This window comes from Vulpes vulpes, chromosome X (assembly GCF_048418805.1).
Source record: "Vulpes vulpes isolate BD-2025 chromosome X, VulVul3, whole genome shotgun sequence".
NCBI lineage: Eukaryota > Metazoa > Chordata > Mammalia > Carnivora > Canidae > Vulpes > Vulpes vulpes.
The window spans coordinates 93,985,718-94,007,327 of NC_132796.1; positions in this window are offsets into that span (position 1 = coordinate 93,985,718).

A 21,610-nucleotide genomic window follows, 5' to 3' on the forward strand; every position below is an offset into this window, starting at 1 on the left:
CTCAATCTACTTCCATCGTCTAATCAGGCCTCTTCAATGGTAGGTGTGAATAAAGCTTTGTTTTACAGGCTGGAGTGCCCACACTCATACATACATGTGAAAATAAATGAAGATAATGTAAGTGAGGACTGAGACCATTTATTCAGTGTTTGCCTTAGCAGAAGAGTCAGTTACCTTCACTTGTGTTTGGCAATGACTCAAAGGTAGGCAAAGGAGTGGGAAAATTTTATGGTGAAAAAAAGGGAAGACTTCAAGTGTGCTCTGACAGGATGTTGTTGGTATGAGGAAGTTTTTAGATATGCTAATTAAGAAGCAGGCTATCCTAAATGATTGGTTTGGGGACCATATTTAGCTTTCTCTAATTGGCTCCATATAAAAAGTATGTAGGGGAAAGCTTAAGGATGCTGGCCATTATTAATCAAGTACTGACCATTTGGTGCTGACTGCTGCAGAAGTTGTGGTTTGGTTTCACAGGCTGTTTGCTGCAGAGGCTGTGGATTAGTGTTCTATTGTCAAGTATGAACTGGCCATTTCTACATATATATTTAGTATCTCACACATGAAGTCCCTCAGCTGCTGAATTTAGCTGATGGTGGGAAGATAAACTTCAAAACTTCTTACTTACACTACCATATTCTTATACAGAACTCCAGGTAATCCAGAAATTCTCATTTAAGCCTGTCCTTCCAGATCTTTATGCAGGTGTATTTGTCAACCAGGGGAGTAAATGATATTTTAATTAAAATTTGATGTTTTAGTATCTTGATTTATGCATTTTAAATATCTATGCACATGTTATATGAGCTTCCATGTTTACTTTGGCTTGGGCCTCACGAACATTAGGGGTAGGTTTGGCAAATACACTAGATGACTCCTTCCATTGGCTTCTGACTTACATATTTCTCTTATTTAGTGCAATCTACAGAAGATAATGCTAAAGGTCAGGATGAAGATTCTGGCTAAAAATATTCTTTAGGTATAATTTTCTGACAACCAAATAATATAGTATAGCTTTGGATAGCTGGGAAACTGCAACTATAAAATACCCATACAGTTAGGAACAAGCTTGATACCATTATTATATTCATTGTTCCAACAGTCTGACTGCATTTATTTTATTAATTTAGTTTTACTTGGGTATTAGATTAATTGTATCACTTTCTTTTCTGAAAATTCCTGCTCACTTCTTGCCTCCAAGAATAAACCAAGGCTTGTTGGCTATTTGCAGGTTATCTTCCTGCTTGGAAGAGAAAGCCCCCTAATTAGGAGTTATTGCCTTGACCCTTACTAAATGTGCTATTGTTCACTTGTGTGACTGTTTTGTCATATTTATGTCAGGTCTGTCTGACCTTGATGATCATTGTTCCCAAACACAGCTAGCTAAATTGTGGTTGGTATTCACTGCTTTGAACAAGTTGGAAGGCTGGAATTGATTGCTTTGTTTATTAATTTATCTATTTTGTAGCATAAAACTATGCAAATTTAGGATTAAAACCTCAGTGTAAAACTTAGACCCTATAAATACAACCTAACTTCATATCTTCTAAAACCTTCTATTACCTGGCTCTCCATAGTTCATTTCATATCTCATGAGAACTTGTTTTTTTGGAAAATATAAAATCAACATATTTTAGCATATTGCTCAAAGGGGCATACACTCTAAATCAAGTTATGTGTATTAAGGCCCTGCCAGTGATGTGAAACACTGAGATATAGGGAGAAAAATTGAGAAGCTAAACATATAATTCTAGAGAAAGCTTCAAATTATTTTAGATTCACCTCAAAAGGGTTCTACCTTTAAGAACTTTTCCTCAAAATTCCAGATTTGTCCTTGATGGAATAGAAAGCAAGATGAACAGAAAACTCTTCCTATTTAGGTTTGTTTTTATAAGTAATCATAAAAATTGAATTAGTATATATAATAAACAGAAAGTTGTCTACCAGGCAGAGTAGAAATGAATTTTCCTGCTAGGAAACTTGGAAAATAACCCTGAAGACAATTAGAATGAAAATAACAGAAAAAAAACCAACTTTGGGAAATTGCCAGCCATTATTTCTCCAAATGTTTTCTTTGAATTAACCTCTTTCTCATCTCCTTCAGGAAATTCAATGGCACAAGGACTGGATATTTTCTCATTGTCCCACAGGTTCCTAAGTATTTTTTCAACCATTATCTCTGTTTTTCAGATTTCTACTGATCTATCTTCAAGTTCACTGACTTCAGCCTTTCATCTCCATTCTGAGATAGAGCCTACACAGTTAAATTTTTTTATTGTAGGTCATGTAGTTTTCAGTTCTATTATTTATATTTAGTTCTCTTTTTGAAATGTTCCTATATGTCTGCTGAAAACTTCTCTAATTATTTCAAGAGTATCATATGCATCTCATGAAAGATGGCTATAATAGCTGCTTTAAAGTCTGGTAATTCTAATATCTTGGTCATCTTGGGGTTGGCATTTATGTTTTATCTTGAGAATTGGTTATGCTTTTTTGGTTCTTTGTATGTTGAGTAATTTTGGACTGTATCTTGAACATTTTGAAAATTATGTTGTGAGGCTCTGGGTTATGTTAAAATACTTTAGAGAATGTTTTGTTTGTTTTGGGAGAGAGTCAATCCAGTTAACATTAAATCAGTGTTCTGTCTACCTTGACTTCAGAGGGTAGTAGCCTTAGTGATAGTTCAGTGTACAAGCATTTGTCATACTCTTTGGGCCAGCTTCTCACATGAACCACTCAAGGGTGAATCTGAGATTTGGGGTGATAGTTAATATTATATGTCAGTTATCAATGTCTTTCCTTTATTTGTTTGGGTTTTCTTTTTTTGTATATTATTTTATTGGAGTTCAATTTGCCAACATATAGCATAACACTCAGTGCTCAGCTTGTCAAGTGCCCCCCTCAGTGTACATCACCCAGTCACCCCATCCCCCTACCCACCTCTCCTTCCACTACCCCTTGTTCGTTTCCCAGAGTTAGAATTCTCTCATGTACTGTCACCCTTTCTGATTTTTCCCACTCATTGTCTCTCCTTTCTCCTATAATCCCTTTCACTATTTTTATATTCCCCAAATGAATGAGACCATATAATGTTTGTCCTTCTCCAATTGACTTACTTCACTCAGCATAATACCCTCCAGTTCCATCCATGTTGAAGCAAATGGTGGGTATTCGTCATTTCTAATGGCTGATTAATATTCCATTGTATACATATACCACATCTTCTTTATCAACACATATTTCAATGGACACCGAAGCTCCTTCCACAATTTGGCTATTGTGGCTATTGCTATAAACATTGGGGGACAGGTGTCCCGGCATTTCACTGCATCTGTATCTTTGGGGTAAATCCCCAGCAGTGCAATTTCTGGGTCCTAGGGCAGTTCTATTTTTAACTCTTTGAGGAACCTCCACACAGTTTTCCAGAGTGGCTGCACCAGTTCACATTCCCGCCGACAGTGCAAGAGGGTTCCCCTTTCTCCACATCCTCTCCAACATTTTTTGTTTTCCTGTCTTGTTAATTTTCCCCATTCTCACTGGTGTGAGGTGGTATCTCATTGTGGTTTTGATTTGTATTTCCCTGATGGCCAGTGATGCAGAGCATTTTCTCATGTGCTTGTTGGTCATGTGTATGTCTTCAGTGAAATTTCTGTTCATGTCTTTTGCCCATTTCATGATTGGATTGTTTGTTTCTTTGCTGTTGAGCTTAATAAGTTCTTTATAGATCTCGGATACTAGCCCTTTATCTGATAGGTCATTTGCAAATAACCTTCTCCCATTCTGTAGGTTGTCTTTTTACACATACACAACTTGGGAATGTGTTTGGGACATGTGTCAGTTCATATATAAAATTAGAGAAACCCTCTAGACATCTTTCCCTTTCCCAGGATTTTCCTCAAACTTTCCAGTTTCCAGAGGACAATTTCTTTTGCCCTGTGGTAGAAGTCTGAGCCTTTTCTGACAAATTTAGCCCCCATCGCTGTTATACATTCCTGCAACACTAAGCCTGCACTTGGAGTGAAGTGAGGAAAGTACAGATAACATATGGTAGAGTTTTTTCCCTTCACTTCTACCCAAGGGCAGTCTCATTTCAAGTTTCTTCACCCAAAGAAATGGGTTTTCTCTTTACAGTCTTTGGGTGCCCACGTGCAATCAATGAAATTTGACTGTACTGTCTCAGGACATGTTTAGGAGGGATAAGATAAAAAAGAGGGGGAAATCCCACATACTCTTCAATTTATAAAGGCCAATTTCCTGGTCCTCTTCAGAAGGATAATTTCTCTCATAGTTTTTGTTGTCTACAGCTGATATAAATTACCTTTATAAAGCCTGTTTTATTCCACTGCTGGGATACAGAGAGGAAAAAATCAAGGAATACACCATAGTTGAAAGATCACTCTTCTTTTGATTTTTCTCTCCAGTTGTCCTTCTACGTATTTTTGTTTTTCCTTTTCAGAATGTAAATGTGGTTTTCTGCATTCTTTTTCGAGTTTTCAGTTGTAATCAATGGGAAAATAGGCTAGAGTGGGTTTATTCCATCTTGACCAATGCAAAAAGTTGTAGGTATATTTTAATATATTAATCTCAAGGAATATATTCAAAATTCCTACTAAGATGGTGTTTCTCATAAAAATTATCTGTAGCTTTCCTGGTATTTGTTCAAATTTATTTTTTATTTAAATTCCAATTAGTTAATATAAAGTGTAATACTAGTTTAAGGTTTACAATATAGTGATTCAGTATTTCCATACACCATTCAGTTCTCATCACAACAACTGCACTTCTTAATCCCCATCACCTGTTTAACCCATCCTTCCACCCACCTCCCCTCTGTTAGCCACCAGTTTGTTCCCTATAGTTAAGTCTGTTTCTTGGTTTGTCTTTCTCTCCCTTTTTTCCCTTTTGCTCATTTGCTCTGTTTCTTAAATCCTACATATGAATGAAATCATATGGTACTTGTCTTTCTCTGACTGACCTATTTTATTTAGAATAATACTCTAGCTCCATCCTTGTCATTGCAAATGACAAAGTTTCATTCTTTTTCATGACTGAGTTATTCCATTATATATGTATATATTTTTATATATGTATATTATATTTATATGTATGTATATTATATATATGTATGCATATGCATACAACACTTCTTTATCATTTATCAGTCAATGGACATTTGGGTTGTTTCCATTATTTGGCTATTGTAGAAAAAGCTGCTGTAAGTATTGGGGTGCACGTATGCCTTCAAATTCGTATTTTTCTATTCTTTGGATAGTAGTGCAATTCCTGGATTGTAGTATACTTCTACTTTTAACTTTCTGAAGGAATCTCTATATTATTTCCCACAGAGGCTGCACCAGTTTGCATTCCCAATAGTGTAGGTGGGAGCCCATTTCTCCACATCCTCAACAACTGTTGTTTCTTCTGTGGTTGACTTTAGGATTCTGACAGGCATGAGGTAATATCTCCTTGTAGTTTTTTTTTAAGATTTTATTTATTTATTCATGAGACACACACACACACACACACACAGGCAGAGACACAGGCAAAGGGAGAGGCAGGCTCCATGCAGGGAGCCTGATGTGGGACTCGATCCCGAGTCTCCAGGATCAGGACCTGGGCCAAAGACGGCACTAAACTGCTGAGCCACCCGGGCTGCCCTCTCCTTGTAGTTTTGATTTGTATTTCCCTGATAATGAGTGATATTGAGCATCTTTTCATGTATCTTTTTGGTCAGCTGTATTTCTTCTTTTTTAAGATTTTATTTATTTATTCATTGGAGACACAGAGAAAGAGAGAGAGAGAGACAGACAGACAGACAGACAGAAGGAGAAGCAGGCTCCATGCAGGGAGCCTGATATGGGACTTGATCCCAGGTGTCCACAATCAGGACCTGGGCTGAAGGCAGCACTAAACTGCTGAGCCACCCAGGCTGCCCCATCTGTATATCTTCTTTGGAAAAATGTTTATTCATGTTTTTTACCTATTTTTTAAATTGAATTATTCACTTTGAGGAGTGTTGAGATTTATAAGTTCTTTACATATTTTGGATACTAATTCTTTATCAGATTAATCATTTGTAAATATCTTCTCCCATTCCAAAGACTGACTTTTAGTTTTGTTGTTTTTTTTGCTTTGCAGAAGCTTTTTATTTTGGTATAGTAGCAATAGTTTATCTTTGCTTCTGCTTCCCTTGCTTCAGGAGACATATCTAGTAATAAGTTGCTGTGACTGATGTCAAAGATGTTACTGCCTGTGTTCTCCTCTAGAATTTTAATGGTTTCATGTAATACCTCTCATCCATTATAAATTGCTATGCAGTTTTTCCAAAACCATTTTTTGAAGAGACTGTCTTTTTTCCCAGTGGGTATCCTTTTCTGCTTTGATGAAGATTAATTGACCATATAGTTGTGGATTCATTTCTATCTGTTCCATTGATTTATGTGTCTGTTTTTGTGTCAGCGCCTGACTGTCTTGATGACTATAGCTTTGTAATATAACTTGAAGTCCAGAATTATGATGCTAGTCCCTGCTTTTCTTTTTTAAGATTGATTTGGCCATTCAGGATCTTTTGTGATTCCATAGAAATATTAGGGATGTTTGTTCTAGTTCTATGAAAAATACTGTTGGTATTTTGAAAATTATTGCATTAAATGTGTAGATGCCATTTTGTAGTATAGACATTTTAACAATGTTTGTTGTTCCAATCCAGGAATATGGAATATTTTTCCATTTCTTTGTGTCCTTTTCAATTTCTTTCATAAATGTCCTATAGTTTCCAACATACAGATCTTTTACATCTTTTGTCATGTTTACCCCTAGGTATCTTATGAGTTTTGGTACAATTGTAAATGGGGCTGATTTCTTAATTTCTCTTTCTGCTGCCTTATTATTGGTGTACAGAAATGCAGCAGATCTCTGTATGTTGATTTTGTAACCTGAAATTTTTTTCTAGCAAATTTTCATGGAGTCGTTCAGGTTTTCTATATAATGTTATCTGCAATAGTGAAAGTTTTATTTCTTCCTTAATGATTTGTTTGTCTTTTTTTATTTTTGTTTTCTGATTCCTGTGACTAAGATATCCAGTACTATGTCAAATAACAGTGGTGAGAGTGGGTATCCCTGTATTGTTTCTAACTATAGAGGAAAAGCTCACAGTTTTGGCTTATCGAGGATGATATTAGCCATGGGTTTTTCATATATGGCCTTTATGTTGTTGAAATATGTTCCCTCTAAACCTACTTTGTTGAGGCTTTTTATCATGAATGAGTATTGTATTTTTTCAAGTGCTTTTTCTTCATGTATTGAGATGATCATATGGTTTTTATCCTTTCTTTTATTAATGTTATGCATCACATTGATTGATTTGTGAATATTGAACCACCTTTGCAAGCCAGGAATAAATCCCTCTTGATCGTGGTGAATTATTCTTTTAATGTGCTGTTAGATTCATCTCTAGTATTTCATTGGGAAGTTTTGCATCCATTTTCATCAGGGGTATTGGCCTATAGTTCTCTTTTTTTAGTGGAGTCTTGATCTGTTCTTGGTATCAGGGTAATGCTGGCTTCATATAATGAAGTTTTCCTTCCTTTTCTATGTTTTAGAATAGTTTGAGAAGAATAGACATTAACTATTATTTAAATGTTTGTTAGAATTCCCATAAAAAACCACCCCCAGACTTTTCTTTGTTGGGATTTTTTTGGATTACTGATTTAATTTCTTTGCTGGTTATCAGTCTGTTCAAGTTTTTAATATCTTCCTGACTCAGTTTTGGTAGTTTATATGTTTTTAGGGATTTATCCATTTCTTTTAGTTTGTCCAATTTGTTGGCATATGTTTTTCCATAATATTCTCTCATAATGTTTGTATTTATGTGGTGTTGGTTGTTATTTTTCTCTCTTATTTGTAATTTTATTTACTTAGGTCGTTTCTCTTTTCTTTTTGATAAGTCTGGTTAGGGGTTTATCAATTTTATTAATTCTTTCCAAGAACTAACTCCTGGTTTCATTTCTATTGTTTTTTGTTTTGTTTTGTTTTAGTTTATGTCATTTATTTCTTCTCTAATCTTTATTATTTCCCTTCTGCTTGCTTTAGGCTTTGTTTACTGTTCCTTTTCTAACTCCTTTAAGTGTAAGATTAGGTTGTTTATTTCAGATTTTTCTTGTGTCTTAAGGTAGGCCTGTGTTGCTATAAACTTCCCTCTTAGAACCATTTTTGCTGCATCCCAAAGGTTTTAGACCATTACGTTTTCATTTTCATTTGCTCTCATGTATTTTTAATCTCCTCTTAGATTTACTGGTTAATGCATTCATTGCATAGTAGAATGTTGTTTAACTTCAATTTATTTTTGCTCTTTCCAAATTTTTTCTGTTGTTTTCTTTTTTTTCTTGTAATTTCACAACATTGTGGCCAAAACACATGCATGGTATGATCTCAGTCTTTTTGTACTTGTTGAGCCCTGATTTGTGACCCACTATGTGATCTATTCTGGAGAATGTGCCATGTGCACTTGAGGAGAATGTGTATTATGCTGCTTTAGATTGGAATGTTCTGAATATATCTGTTAAATCCATCAAGTCCAGTTTGTATTTCAAAGACCTTGTTTCCTTATTGATTTTCTGATAGATTATCTGTCCATTGATATAAGTGGGGTGTTAAAGTCCTCTATTATTATTGTATTATTATCAATGAGTTCCTTATTCTTAATATTAACTTTTTTATATATTTCTGTACTCCCATGTTGGGTGAATATTTACAATTGTTAGATCATCTTGTTGGATAGACCCCTTTATTGTGATACAATGTCTTTCTTCATCTCTTAACAGTATTTGGTTTAAAGCCTAGTTTGTCCAATACAAGTATTATTAGTCTGGCTTTCTTTTGATATGTATTTGCATGATAAATGTTTCTTTTTTTCCCCTCCCTTCAATCTGCTGGTGTGTTTAGGTCTAAAATGAGTCTTTTATAAGCAGCATAGAGTTGTTTTTCTTTTAATTATCCATTCTGACACCCTACATCTTTTGATTGGAGCATTTAGTTCATTTACATTCAGAGTAATCGGTAAATATGTTTTAGTGTTAGTTTTTTACTTGTTTTGTCCTTGTTTTTGGATATTTCCCCTTTTCTTGTCTTTGTCACATTTAGCTCTTCCTTTCCACTCAGAGTCTCTAATATTTCTTGGTGGGTTGGTTTAGTGGTCATGAAGTCCCTTAGGTTTTTTTTTTCTTTTTTTGTCTGGGAAACCCTTTATCTCTCCTTCTATTCTGAATGATATTTTTGCTGGATAGATTATTATTGGGTGCAGATTTTTCCCATTAAACACTTTGAATGTATCATGCAACTCTCTTTTGGCTTGCCAAGTTTCTGTTGAGAAATTTGTAGTTAGTCTTATGGGTCTTTCCTAGTAAGTTAAGGACTTCTTTTTGTTTTGCTGCCTTTAAGATTTTTTTCTTTGTCACTATATTTTGCAAATTTACTACGATATATCTTAGTGTTGGTCAGCTTTTGATGGAGCTTCTCTGTACCTCCTGGATCTGGATGTCTGTTTCCATCTCCTGTTTAGGGAAGTTTTCAGCTATTATTTCCTCAAATAAGTTTTTGCCCCCTTTTCTTTCCCTTATTCTTCTGGGACTTATAATAAAAATGTTATTAGGTTTGATGAAGTCATTGAGTTTCCCAAGTCTATTCTCACATTGGATAGTGCTTTCTCTTTTTTATTCAGTTGCTTTATTTTTCATTATTTTTCATTCTAGGTCACTAATTTGTTCCTCTGATTCTTTTAGCCTTCTGTTCATTGCATCCAGCCCATTTCTAGTCTGAGATATTGCATTTTGTATTTCTGATTCTTTTTAAACTCTTTTATCTCTGTGGTTAGGATCTCCCTGATGACATCCATTCTTTTCCCAAGGTCATTTGACATCCTTATGATTGTTGCTTTAAATTCTCCATTGGGCATGTTATTTATATCTGTTTCATTTAGATCGCTGGCCATGACCTTATCTTGTTTTTTCATTTGGGATTAATTCCTCCATCTTGGTATTTTTGTCTAAGTTTCTGTCCTTTTCTCTGTGTTATAAAAGCCTATTATGTTTCCTGCTTCTGAGAGTAATGACTTTATGAAGAAGAGGTCATATAGTGTCCAGTCCTTGGTACTTTAGGGAGTGTCTTTGGCAATAACTGCATATAGTCTGCTGCTGTGTTTTGGCTGCTCTATCCCTCAGGGCAGTTGTCTATAGATGTTCTCCTTGCCTGCAGTGGGCAGTATTTGGAGCTTTGCCAGAGTCTGGAACACACTAGATGTGCTCTGGTCTGATTTTTAAATATAGCCTAATACTACTTTAGCTAAACGGAGTCCCTGAAGAACTCTCTGATTGGGAGACACAGTGTGGGTAGGGGTTTGTACAGGTCTTCTGGGGAAGGGGTCTACCACACTGGGACTGAAACAAGCTTGACCCAGAGTGGCCATACCAACAGAAGGCAGAGGTGTGGGACTTGGAAGCAAGTTACTTAGGCACTGTCCATGCTGAGCTCCTTCCCACTGGTGTCTGTGTTTATACTGAGGCTCAGGGGAAAGAAAGGGTGCAGACAGCTCCTTTATCCCTGAAGTGTCTCAGAATGCTACCTCACAGGGACACACTCTAAGAAGAGTGAATATTCTCTCTTCTGTGTGCCCCAAGCATTTTTCAGTTTGCTGTTGCCATCTGACTCCAGGTTGTGTGCCTGCCTTTTTTCTAGGAGTCAGGCAGTGCCTTCAGGACTCTATACCAGCCAAACCCACTCACTTTTAATACTCTAATCTTTATGCCCCTCTAATTACTGGAATTCAGAAAAACCAGCCTTTTGCATTTTTTTCCAGCCAATTGCTTTGGAGAATGTTCTCCTTAAGCCCTGTGCAATCTTCTCTCTCTCATCTTTCTCTGCGACCAGGGCTCCCTCCCCTCTGTAGCTCCTACAATCTGTTTCTCCCCTAAACCACATCTCTGCACCTCCTACCTTCTTCCATGAGGCTTCTTCTTCCCCTTTAGTTGTGGGATTTGTTCTATCAGTCTTCAGGTTGATTTCTGGAATATTTAGAATGTTTTGATAATTATTTACTTTAGTTCGAGGGATGAGACATAACTAGGGTCCTCCTACTCCTCAACCATATTATCTTACCCCTACTTTTTGCCATTTTAAATTAGTATGCATTTTATTTTATTTTTTAAAGATTTTTTATTTATTCATGAAGCACACATACACATGCACACACAGAGGCAGAAGCACAGACAGAAGGAGAAGCAGGCTCCTTGTAGGGAGCCTAATGTGGACTCAATCCCTAGACCCGGGATCAACCCCTGAGCTGAAGGCAGATGCTCAAACCACTGAGCCATCCAGGCATCCCAATTAGTATGCATTTTAATAGGGACTTCTTTGAGTTGATCTTCTGGGAGGATCTCTGAGCCTCCTGGATCTAGATTTCTGTTTTCTTACCCATTGTAGGGGGTTTTCAGCTAGTGTTTCTTTAATTTTTTATTATTATTATTATTTATTTATGATAGTCACAGAGAGAGAGAGAGGCAGAGACACAGGCAGAGGGAGAAGCAGGCTCCATGCACCAGGAGCCCGATGTGGGATTCGATCCCGGGTCTCCAGGATCGCTCCCTGGGCCAAAGGCAGGTGCCAAACCGCTGCGCCACCCAGGGATCCCTCAGCTAGTGTTTCTTCAGATAAATTTTCTACCCCTTCAGTCTCTCTTCATCTTCTAGGATCCCTATAATGTGAATGTTATTATACTTGCTGGAGTCACTTAGTTCCCTAAGTCTATTGCATTTTGCATATTTTTCTATTTTTCTCTTGTTTAGTTTGATTACTTTCCAATACTCTGTCTTCCAGATCATTAATTCATTCCTCTGCTTCCTCTGGGGTGCTATTTATTCCATCAAGTGTATTTTAAATTTCATTTACTGTCTTATCTCTGTGTTTTTTTTTTTAATCTTTGTTAATGGTCTCACTGATGTCATCCACTCTTTTCTCCAGTCCAGTGAGTTTCTTTATGATAAGTAGCTTAAAATCTCTATCAGGCACATTTCTTAGAACCATTTTGCTTAGGTCTCTTGGTGTGATTTTGTCCTGTTCTTTCATTTGGGACATATTCCTCTGTCTCCTTATTTTGTCTAACTCTCTCTGTGTGTTTCTCTGTGTTACAAAGGTCAGCTACATCCCATGCACTTGAAGGTAATGACTTTAGGAAGAGGTCCTATAGTTCCCTGCAGTGCAATAGCTCCTGTTCCCCATGGCCTGGTGCTTCTGGGAGTTTGTGCTGTGTGTGTTGCATGTTCCCTTCTATTTATTCCTGTCTTCTTTTTTCTTTCAGTTTGGTTGCCTGCAGGGGCTCTCATTTCTTGTTGTGGACCATATTTGGTCCCTGGCTGGGTGGGGTGCATTTTAACAAGATGTGCACTGGTCTGTTTGTGAAATGAGATCTACCATCACCACTGCCACTGGAACCAAGGCCCTACAAAACACATGGGTCAGGAGAAGTGATGTTGGTAGTTTTTGCACTGGTCTTATTGGGGAAGGCCCCACAGCACTGGGACAGAGTCAAGTATTATTGTAAAGGGCAGATGTGCTTAAGTATGGGGTGTAGCTTTTGGCATAAACAAATTGGGGAGCATGGGCTCTCTGTTGGTTCCTGTAGGTGGCCATGTGCATGCTGAGGAGTAGGGGAAAGAAATAGCACAAGTTAGCTGCTTTGTTCTTAGAGGGATCTTCCTGTGATTCCTGTGTCTTGAGACAATCTCTGAGATGAGTAAATCACTCTCCCTCCCTTGTGCCTCAGGTATTTTTCAGACTATTGCTTCTATGCTGTATCTCTGCTGGCTGTTTATCCTTCTGTCTCTTTAGGGACAGGGAATCAGCTTTTTATGCCTTCTTGCTCACTTTTTAAATTCTAGGCTTTGAGTCTTGCTGATTAAAAGAGCTCATGAACTTTGGCCCCTCTTACTTTCAAAGCCAAATATAATGGAGATTCATTGTGGGCTCCACTGTGTGATAGTCTATTTCTTGCCCTTCTCTGTGCCACTGGGTTCCTCCTGACTGAGGATAGCCAGAGGTGTTTTGCTCCCCAGCTGCATCTCCATCTTTCTTACCTTTATCGATGTGTCCTCTTATATACCTTTAGTTGTCTGGTTTGTTCTGACAGTCTTCCAGTTAATTTCTGGGTTACTTATGCTAATGTGAGTGTTATCTAGTTGTATCTCTGTGATAAGATGTGCTTTAGGGTCCCTTTACTCTGTCAGTTTTCTGGCTTATTTATTCATGTATTTGAGGCACTGTTACTATTGGCATACTCTTTTAGTAATGATAACTCATTGCTTTGAACAAATTTCCATTTACTGTTATTTCTTCTGCTTGAAGAATTTATCATTAATAATTCTATTAGTGGTGATCTGTTGGAAATTAATTCTATCAGCTTTTGCTTGTATAGAAAATTCTATATTTTACCTTCATATTTTTAAGATATATTTTGATAGGCACATAAATTTAGGGTTTTTCTTCTTTCAATATTTTGATGATGGTTCTCCATTGTCATCTGACTTATAAAGTTTCTTATGAGAAGTTTCCTGTTATTCTAATTGTTATTACCCTTCTTGTAATTATTTATTTATTTTATTTTTAAAATTTAAATTCAATTAGCCAACATATAGTACATACTTAGGTTCTGATGTAGTGTTCAGTAATTCATCAGTTGCATATAACATCCAGTGCTCCATCACATCAGGTACCCTCCTTAATGTCCATCATACAATTATCCCATCCTCCCACCAACCTCCCTTCCAGCAATAGTCAGTCTGTTTCCTGTAGCTAAGTGTCTCTCATGGTTTTTCTCTCTCTGATGACTTCCCGTTCATTTTTTCCTCCTTTCCCCTATGATCCTCTGCACTGTTTCTTATATTCCACATATGAGTGAAACCATATGATAAGTGTCTTTCTATGATTCACTTATTTTACTCAGCATAATACCTTCCAGTTCCACCCATGTCAATGTAAATGGTAAGTATTCATCCTTTCTGATGGTTTAGTAGTATTCCATTGTATATAGACCACTTCTTCTTTATCCATTCATCTGTTGATGGACATCTTGACTCTTTCCACAGTTTGGTTATTGTGGATATTGCTGCTATAAACATTGGGGTGTATGTGCCCTTTTGAATCATTATATTTGTATGATTTGGATAAATACCTAGTAGTGCAATTGCTGGGTTGCAGGGTAGCTGTATTTTTAACTACTTAAAGAACCTCCATACCGTTTTCTAGAGTGGCTGTACCAGTTTGCATTCCCACCAACAGTGCAAGAGGGTCCCTCTTTCTCTGAGTCCTTGCCAACATTTGTTGTAGCCTGTCTTGTTAATTTTCACCATTATGACTGGTGTAAGGTGGTAACTCATTGTGGTTTTGATTTGTATTTTCCTGATGCCAAGTGATATGGAGAATTGGTTCATGTGTCTGTTGGCCATTTATATGTCTTTGGAGAAATGATTGTTTATATCTTCTGCTCATTTCTTGACTGGATCATTTGTTTTTCAGGTGTTGAGTTTAGTAAGTTTGTTATAGATTTTGGATACTAGCCCTTTAACTGATATGTCATTTGCAAATATCTTCCCCCATTCTGAAGGTTGCCTTTTAGTTTTTTTGACTGTTTCCTTTTTTGTGCAGAAGTTTTTATATTGATGAAGGGCCAATAGTTTGATTTTGCCTTTATTTTCTGCATCTTTGGAGATGTGGCTGGTAATAAGTTGCTGAGGGTGAGTTCACAAAGGTTGCTGCCTATGTTCTCCTCTAGGATTTTGATGGATTTCTGTGTCACATTTTTAGGTATCTCATCCATTTTGAGTTTATGTTTGTGTATGGTGTAAGAAAATGACCCAGTTTCATTCTTCTGCATGTGGCTGTCCAGTTATCCCAGCACCATTTATTGAAGAGACTATCTTTTTTCCCTTGGATATTCTTTCCTGTTTTGTCGAAGATTAGTGGACTATGAAGCTGAAAGTCAATTTATGGGTTCTCTATTTTGTTCCATTAAACTATTGGTCTGTTTTTGTGCCAGTACCATGCTGTCTTAATGTTTACAGCTTTGTTTTATAGCTTGAAGTCTGGCATTGTGCTATCACCAGGTTTGGCTTTCTTTTTCAACATTCCTCTGGCTATTTGGAGTCCTTTCTGATTCCATACAAATTTTAGAATTTTTGTTCAGCTCCATGAAAAATGTCACTTTTTAAAAACTTCTTTTTCTTTCTTTTTATTTAAATTCAATTAGCCAACATAGACTATATCATTAGTTTCAGATGTAGTTTTCAATAATTCATTGGTTGTGTATAACACCCAGTGCTCATTCTGTCACATGCCCTCCTTAATGCCTATCACCCAGTTACTCAAGCCCATCACCCTACTCCCCTTCAGTAGCCCTCAGTTTGTTTCCCAGAGTTAAGAGCTTCTCGTGGTTTATCTCCCTTTATGGTTTTTTCAGTTCAGGTTTCCCTCCCTTCCCTCATGGTCCTCTGCACAATTTCTTATATTCCACATATAAGTAAAACCATATGATAATTGTCTTTCTCTGATTGACTTGTTTCACTTAGCATAATACCCTCCAGTTCTATCCACGTTGATGTAAATGTTAGGTTTCCATCCTTTCTGATAGCTGAGTAATATTCCGTTGTATATATGCCATATGTTCCTTATAAATTCATCTGTTGAAGGACATCTCAGCCCATTCCAGTCTGGCTATTGTGGAAATTCCTGCTATGAACATTGGGATGTAGTTGTCTCTTCATTTAACTACATTTATATCTTTGGGGGAAATACCCTATAGGGCGATTGCTGGGTCATAAGGTAGCTCTATTTTTAAGTTCCTTAGGAACCTCCATACTGTTTTCCAGAGTTGCTGTACCAGCTTGCATTCCCACTAATAGTATTTTGATATGGATTTCATTAATTGTGTAGATTGCTTAAGGTAGCATAGATATTTTAACAGTATTTGTTCTCCCAATCCATGAGTATGAAATGTTTTTCAAGTTCTTTATATGTTCCTCAATTTCTTTCATAAGTGCTGTGTAGTTTTTAGAGTACAGATTCTTCACTTCTTTGGTTAGATCTATTCATAGGTATCTTTTGGTTTTTGATGCAGTTGTAAATGGGATTGACTCCTTAATTTCTCTTTCTTCTGTCTCATTGTTATTGTATAGAAATGCAACTGATTTCTGTGCATTGATTTTGTATTTTGCCACATTGCTGAATTACTGCATGAGTTCTAGCAATTTTGGGGTGGAGTCTTTGGGTCTTTCACATAAAATATCATGTCATCTGGGTAGAGTGAGTATTAGGCCTCTTCCTCGCCAATTTGAATACTTTTTATTTCATTTTGTTGTCTGATTCCTGAGGTCAGGACTTCCAGTAATGTGTTGAACAATGGTGGTGAGAGTGGCCATCTCTGCCATATTTCTGACCTTAGGGGAAGCTCTCAGTTTTTCCCACTGAAGATGCTATCCCCTGTGGGCTTTTCTTAGATGCTTTCAGGATATTGAGGTATGTTCCCTCTATCCCTACCCTATGGAGAGTTTTAATCAAGAAAGGATGCTGTTTTGTCAAATGCCTTCTCTGCATCAATTGAGAAAAATACATGGTTCTTGTCCTTTCTTTTATTAATGTGATATATCAAGCTGATTGATTTATGAATGTTGAACCTCCCTGCATCCCAGGAATAAATCCCACCTGGTTGTGGTGAAGAGTCCTTTTAATATACCATTGGATCCTACTGGCTAGTATCTTGTTGAAAATTTTGGCATCCATGTTCATCAGAAATATTGGTCTGTAATTCTCCTTTTTGGTGCGGTCTTTGGTTTTGGGATCAAAGCACTGTTGGCATCATAGAATGAGTTGCATGTTTTCCTTCCATTTCTATTTTTTGAAACAGCTTCAGAAGAATATGTATTATTTCTTCCTTTTACATTTGGGAGAATTCCCCTGGGAAGACATTTGGCCCTGAACTCTTGCTTTTTGGAAAATGTTTGATGACTGCTTCAATTTCCTTGCTGGTTATGGATATGTTCAGGTTTTCTATTTATTCTTGGCCCAGTTTTGGCAGTTTATAAGTTTCTAGGAATGCATCCATTTCTTCCAGATTTCCTAATTTGTTGGCATATAGTTGCTTATAATACATTCTTAAAATTGCTTGAATTCCTTTGATGTTGGTTGAGATCTCTACTCTTTCATCCATGATTTTATTAATTTGGGTCCTTTCTCTTTTCTTTTGATATGTCTGTTTATTGATCTTACTAATTCTTTCAAAGAACCAGCTTCTACTTTTGCTGATATATTCTACTACTCTTCTGGTTTCTATTTTATTGATTTTTGCTCTAATCTTAATTATTTCTCTTCTCTTACTTGTTTTAGGCTTCATTTGTGTCTTTCTTTAGCTCCATTACGTGTAAGGATAGCTTCTGTATTTTAGATTTTTCTAATTTTTTTGAGATCTTTCTAATTTGTTGAGAGTGGCTTGTATTGAAATGTACATCCTCTTAAGATTGCCTTTGCTGTATCCCAAAGGTTTTGAACAGTTGCATTTTAATTTTTGTTAGTTTCCATGAATTTTTGAAATTCTTCTTTAATTTTCTGGTTGACCCATTCATTCTGTAGTAGGATGTTCTTTACCTTCCAAGTGTTTGAGTTCCTTCCAAATTGACTTTTGTGATTGAGATCTAGTTTCAAAGAATTGTGGTCTGAAAAATTTCAGGGAAAACCCCAATCTTTTGGTACCAGTTGAGACCTGATTTGTGACCCAGTATGTGGTCTCTTCTGGAGAATGTTCCATGTGCACTCAAGAAGAATATGTATTCTGTTGCTTTAGGATGGAATGCTTGGTATATATCTGTGAAGTCCATCTGGTCCAGTGTGTCATTCAAAGCCCTTGTTTCCTTGTTGATCTTCTACTTAGATGATCTGTCCATTGCTGAGTGGGATGTTAACGTCCCTTACTGTTATTGTATCATTATCAAAGTGTATCTTTAATTTTGTTGTTAATTGGTTAATATAACTGGCTGCTCCAAGTTAGGAACATAAATATTAGGAGCAAAAATTCTTAGATCTTCTTGTTGGATAGACCCTTTAAATGTCCCTCTTCATCTCTTTATAGTGTTTGGCTTAAAATCTAATTTGTCTGATATGATGATTACTACCCCAGCTTTCTTTTGAGGGCCATTAGCATGGTAAATTGTTCTCTACCCCCTCACTTTCAGTCTGGAGGTATCTTTAGGTTTAAAATGAGTCTCCTATAGACAGTATATGGATCATCTTGTATTTTGTACAATCTGATATCTTATGTCCTTTGATTGGAGCATTTAGACCATGTACATTCAGAATAACTATTTAAAGATATGAATTTAGTGCCATTTTATGACCTGTAATGTCCCTGTTTCTGTAGATTGTTTCTTTCTGATCTATGTTACTCTTGGGCTCTCTCTTCACTTCTTGTAATTTTTTTAATTAGCTGCCCTTAAGATTTTATCTTTATCACTGCTATTTTTAGCAATTTAATTGGTTGTATTGGTGAGATATTTTCTATATTTAGTTTACATAGAATTCATTAAGAACTTGGAGTTTGGCCTTATTAATGTAATCAAATGTAGAAAAAATAAACTTTGACTATTATTTCTTCAATATTTTTCCTATAGCCCTCTTTTCTAGACACATCCTGAGACTTCAACATCATGTATGTCTGTCAGACCACTTAATATCATTCCCCTCAAGTCACTGATGCTGTGTTTGCCTTGTATCTCAATGCTTTTTTAGGACTAGTCTATACTGCTGTCTTCAAGTTAAATAATCTCTTCTTCATCTTTATCTAATATGCTCTTAATTGCATCCAGTATATTTCGGATACTGTGTTTAAAAGTGTCATTTTTGTCTTTTAAAGGCTTCTGTTTTTCTTTTCATCTTGTTCATGGTTTCTTATACATTCTTGATTATATGAAGTATATTTGCAGTGACTTTTTGCCTACTACAGTTATAATTTCTCTCACTTCTGGCACTGTATTTATTGGTTGATTTTTCTTCCAGTTCTGGGTCATATTTTCTCTTTTCTTAAATTCCTGACTTTTAAAAATTGGATATCAAATGATATTTTTATATTACTGGATGCTGGATTTTGTTAAATTTCTTTAAAGTAAAGAGCATTGGACTTTATTCTGTTAGGCAGTTATGTCAATTGGGAAGTTTTATGCTTTCAAGTTTTATTTTTATTTATTTTTTATTTATTTATTTTAGTTTTATTTATTTTTATTTTAGGGAATACCCATTGTTATCTTTAATATAGTGCTCTTTTTCCCACTCTAAGGCAATGAATTTCCGAGAACTCTGCCTAATGCTGTGTTTGAGAGTACCTCACCATTCTGACTTTCACGCTATCCTCAGGCCTTGTATGAGCTTCAGAAAATGTGCAGCCTACCATTCTTCACTGATTGTTTCCTCATCTTCTTGGAAATCCAACATACCATCCTAGACCAGTACTCAGGCAAATATTTGAGCAAATTCCTTTGTAGATTTTTAGAATTCTCATTTTTTTCTCTGTGGAATTCTCTCTTCTAAGATATTTTGCCTTACAAATTCTTTCTTGACACTGCAACCCTCCATATTCTGATCTCAGTCTCCTCAATTTAGCAAGGCTTCAGGGCTCCACTTTGGTTTCAGCTCCCTATACTTCAACCTGAAAATTGCCTTCAGGAAGTTACCTAGGGCAACTGTGGTACTGTATTCCTTTGTTTCCTTTCTCCTAGTGGTCACTGTCTGTCCTCCTATGGTCAAATGTCTTAAAATGGTGTTTTCATGTATTTTACTTGCATCTCACATGTACAGAGTTTGAAAGCAATTCCTAGAATATTTCTTCATGGTTGGAATTGAATATTTCTACCCTTTTATTTTTGTTTCAATTTTATATTAAAGTACACTTTTTAAAAATAGCATGTAGTTGTTATTTTTCAAACCCAGCCAGATAATTTGTATGGAACTCATTACATTGAGTGCAATTATTATAATTATATCTGCCCATTTTGCTATCTTTTTGTAATGTCCTATCTGCTGTTAGTCCATTTTTTATTCAATTTGCCTATTTTTTTGATCAATTAATTTATTCCATATGTCTTCTCTATTAGATTCTTAGCTATATAACTTTTTAAATAGTTTTAGGTTTTTAGTGGTTAATCTAGATATGACAATATGCATGCTTAACTTATTATGGCCTACCTTGAATAATTACTTTTAATGAACAATGCAAGAAACTTAGAACAGTTTGGACTCTATTCAATGCTTTTTGTACTATTGTTGTTATATGTTTTTCTTCTTTTTATGTGATAAACCTCAGAAAACATTGGTGACTTTGTCACTTTTAATTATGTATATAGTCTTATGTGTATTACATATTTACCATTTTTTGTACCCTTCATTCTCTTCTGCAGTTTACTGATTTCATCTAGGATTATTTTTCTTCAGACAGAATGCCCGTTTATTTCCAATGAAAATATTTATATATACGGGACTAACTATAACTTATTATTATTTTTTAGAGAGTGAGAAAGAGAGCCAGGGTGAGGAGCAGAAGGAGAGGTGGGGGCTTGACCTCATGACCTTTAGAACATGATGGAGCCAAAATCAAGAGTCAGATGCTTAACTAAGTAAGTCACTCAGGTGCTCCTAACTTATTGGGTGTTTTATTTATCTTATTTTTGCGTTATTTTTTCTATGATTTTCCTTTCAATGGAGTTATTTTTCAATTCCATTATTCCCCCCCCCCAATTCCTTTCTTCTTTCTACTCTGTTTTTCACTGACTTTTCATTGGTATCTCTTTTGTTACTAAAACTTCAAAGTTTGTTTTGTGCAAACAAAAAAAGAAACAAAAAAGAAAAAGTGATACTGATCATAAATATGAAAACTATCTAAAAGTGTAAATAGAAAAATTCCAAAATAATTTAATTTGACAGTTTATTTTTACTTCTATCTCACATTTTTAGGGTAACATTAAGGAATATATGATACAATTCATTAAATTAAAGTAAAGCAAACAAATTTTTAAATTTTAGCACCAATTACCTTATCTTTGTCAGCTCAGTCTCTAGCTTTGTTGAGGAAATTGTTTTTTCTTTTTTAATATTGTTGGGTGGTACAGCAGAAAGTTGCATATTTTGTGTTGTAGACATTTTTTTAATTAAAATGTTTAAAGAATCAAATATTTCCTTTTGCTCTGGCACCAGAAGGTTCATTGGCCTTTTTTTCTAAGATTTTATTTATTTGTTCATGATAGACATGGAGAGAGAGGCAGAGAAACAAGCAGAGGGAGAAGCAGGCTCCATCCTGGGAGCCTGACGTGCTGCACTCGATCCTGGGAATCCAGGATCACGCCCTTGGCTAAAGGCAGGCGCTGAACCACTGAGTCACCCAGGGATCCCTGATTCACTGGCTTTTTAATAAAAAGTGTAGCTTATTGGCAATTATTTAGCTTGACTATCTCAAAATACTCTCTGCAAATGTCTTCTTCCACGAATGTTAATTTGACATTTGAAAGCATATTTGAGAGTATTCACATAATTCTTT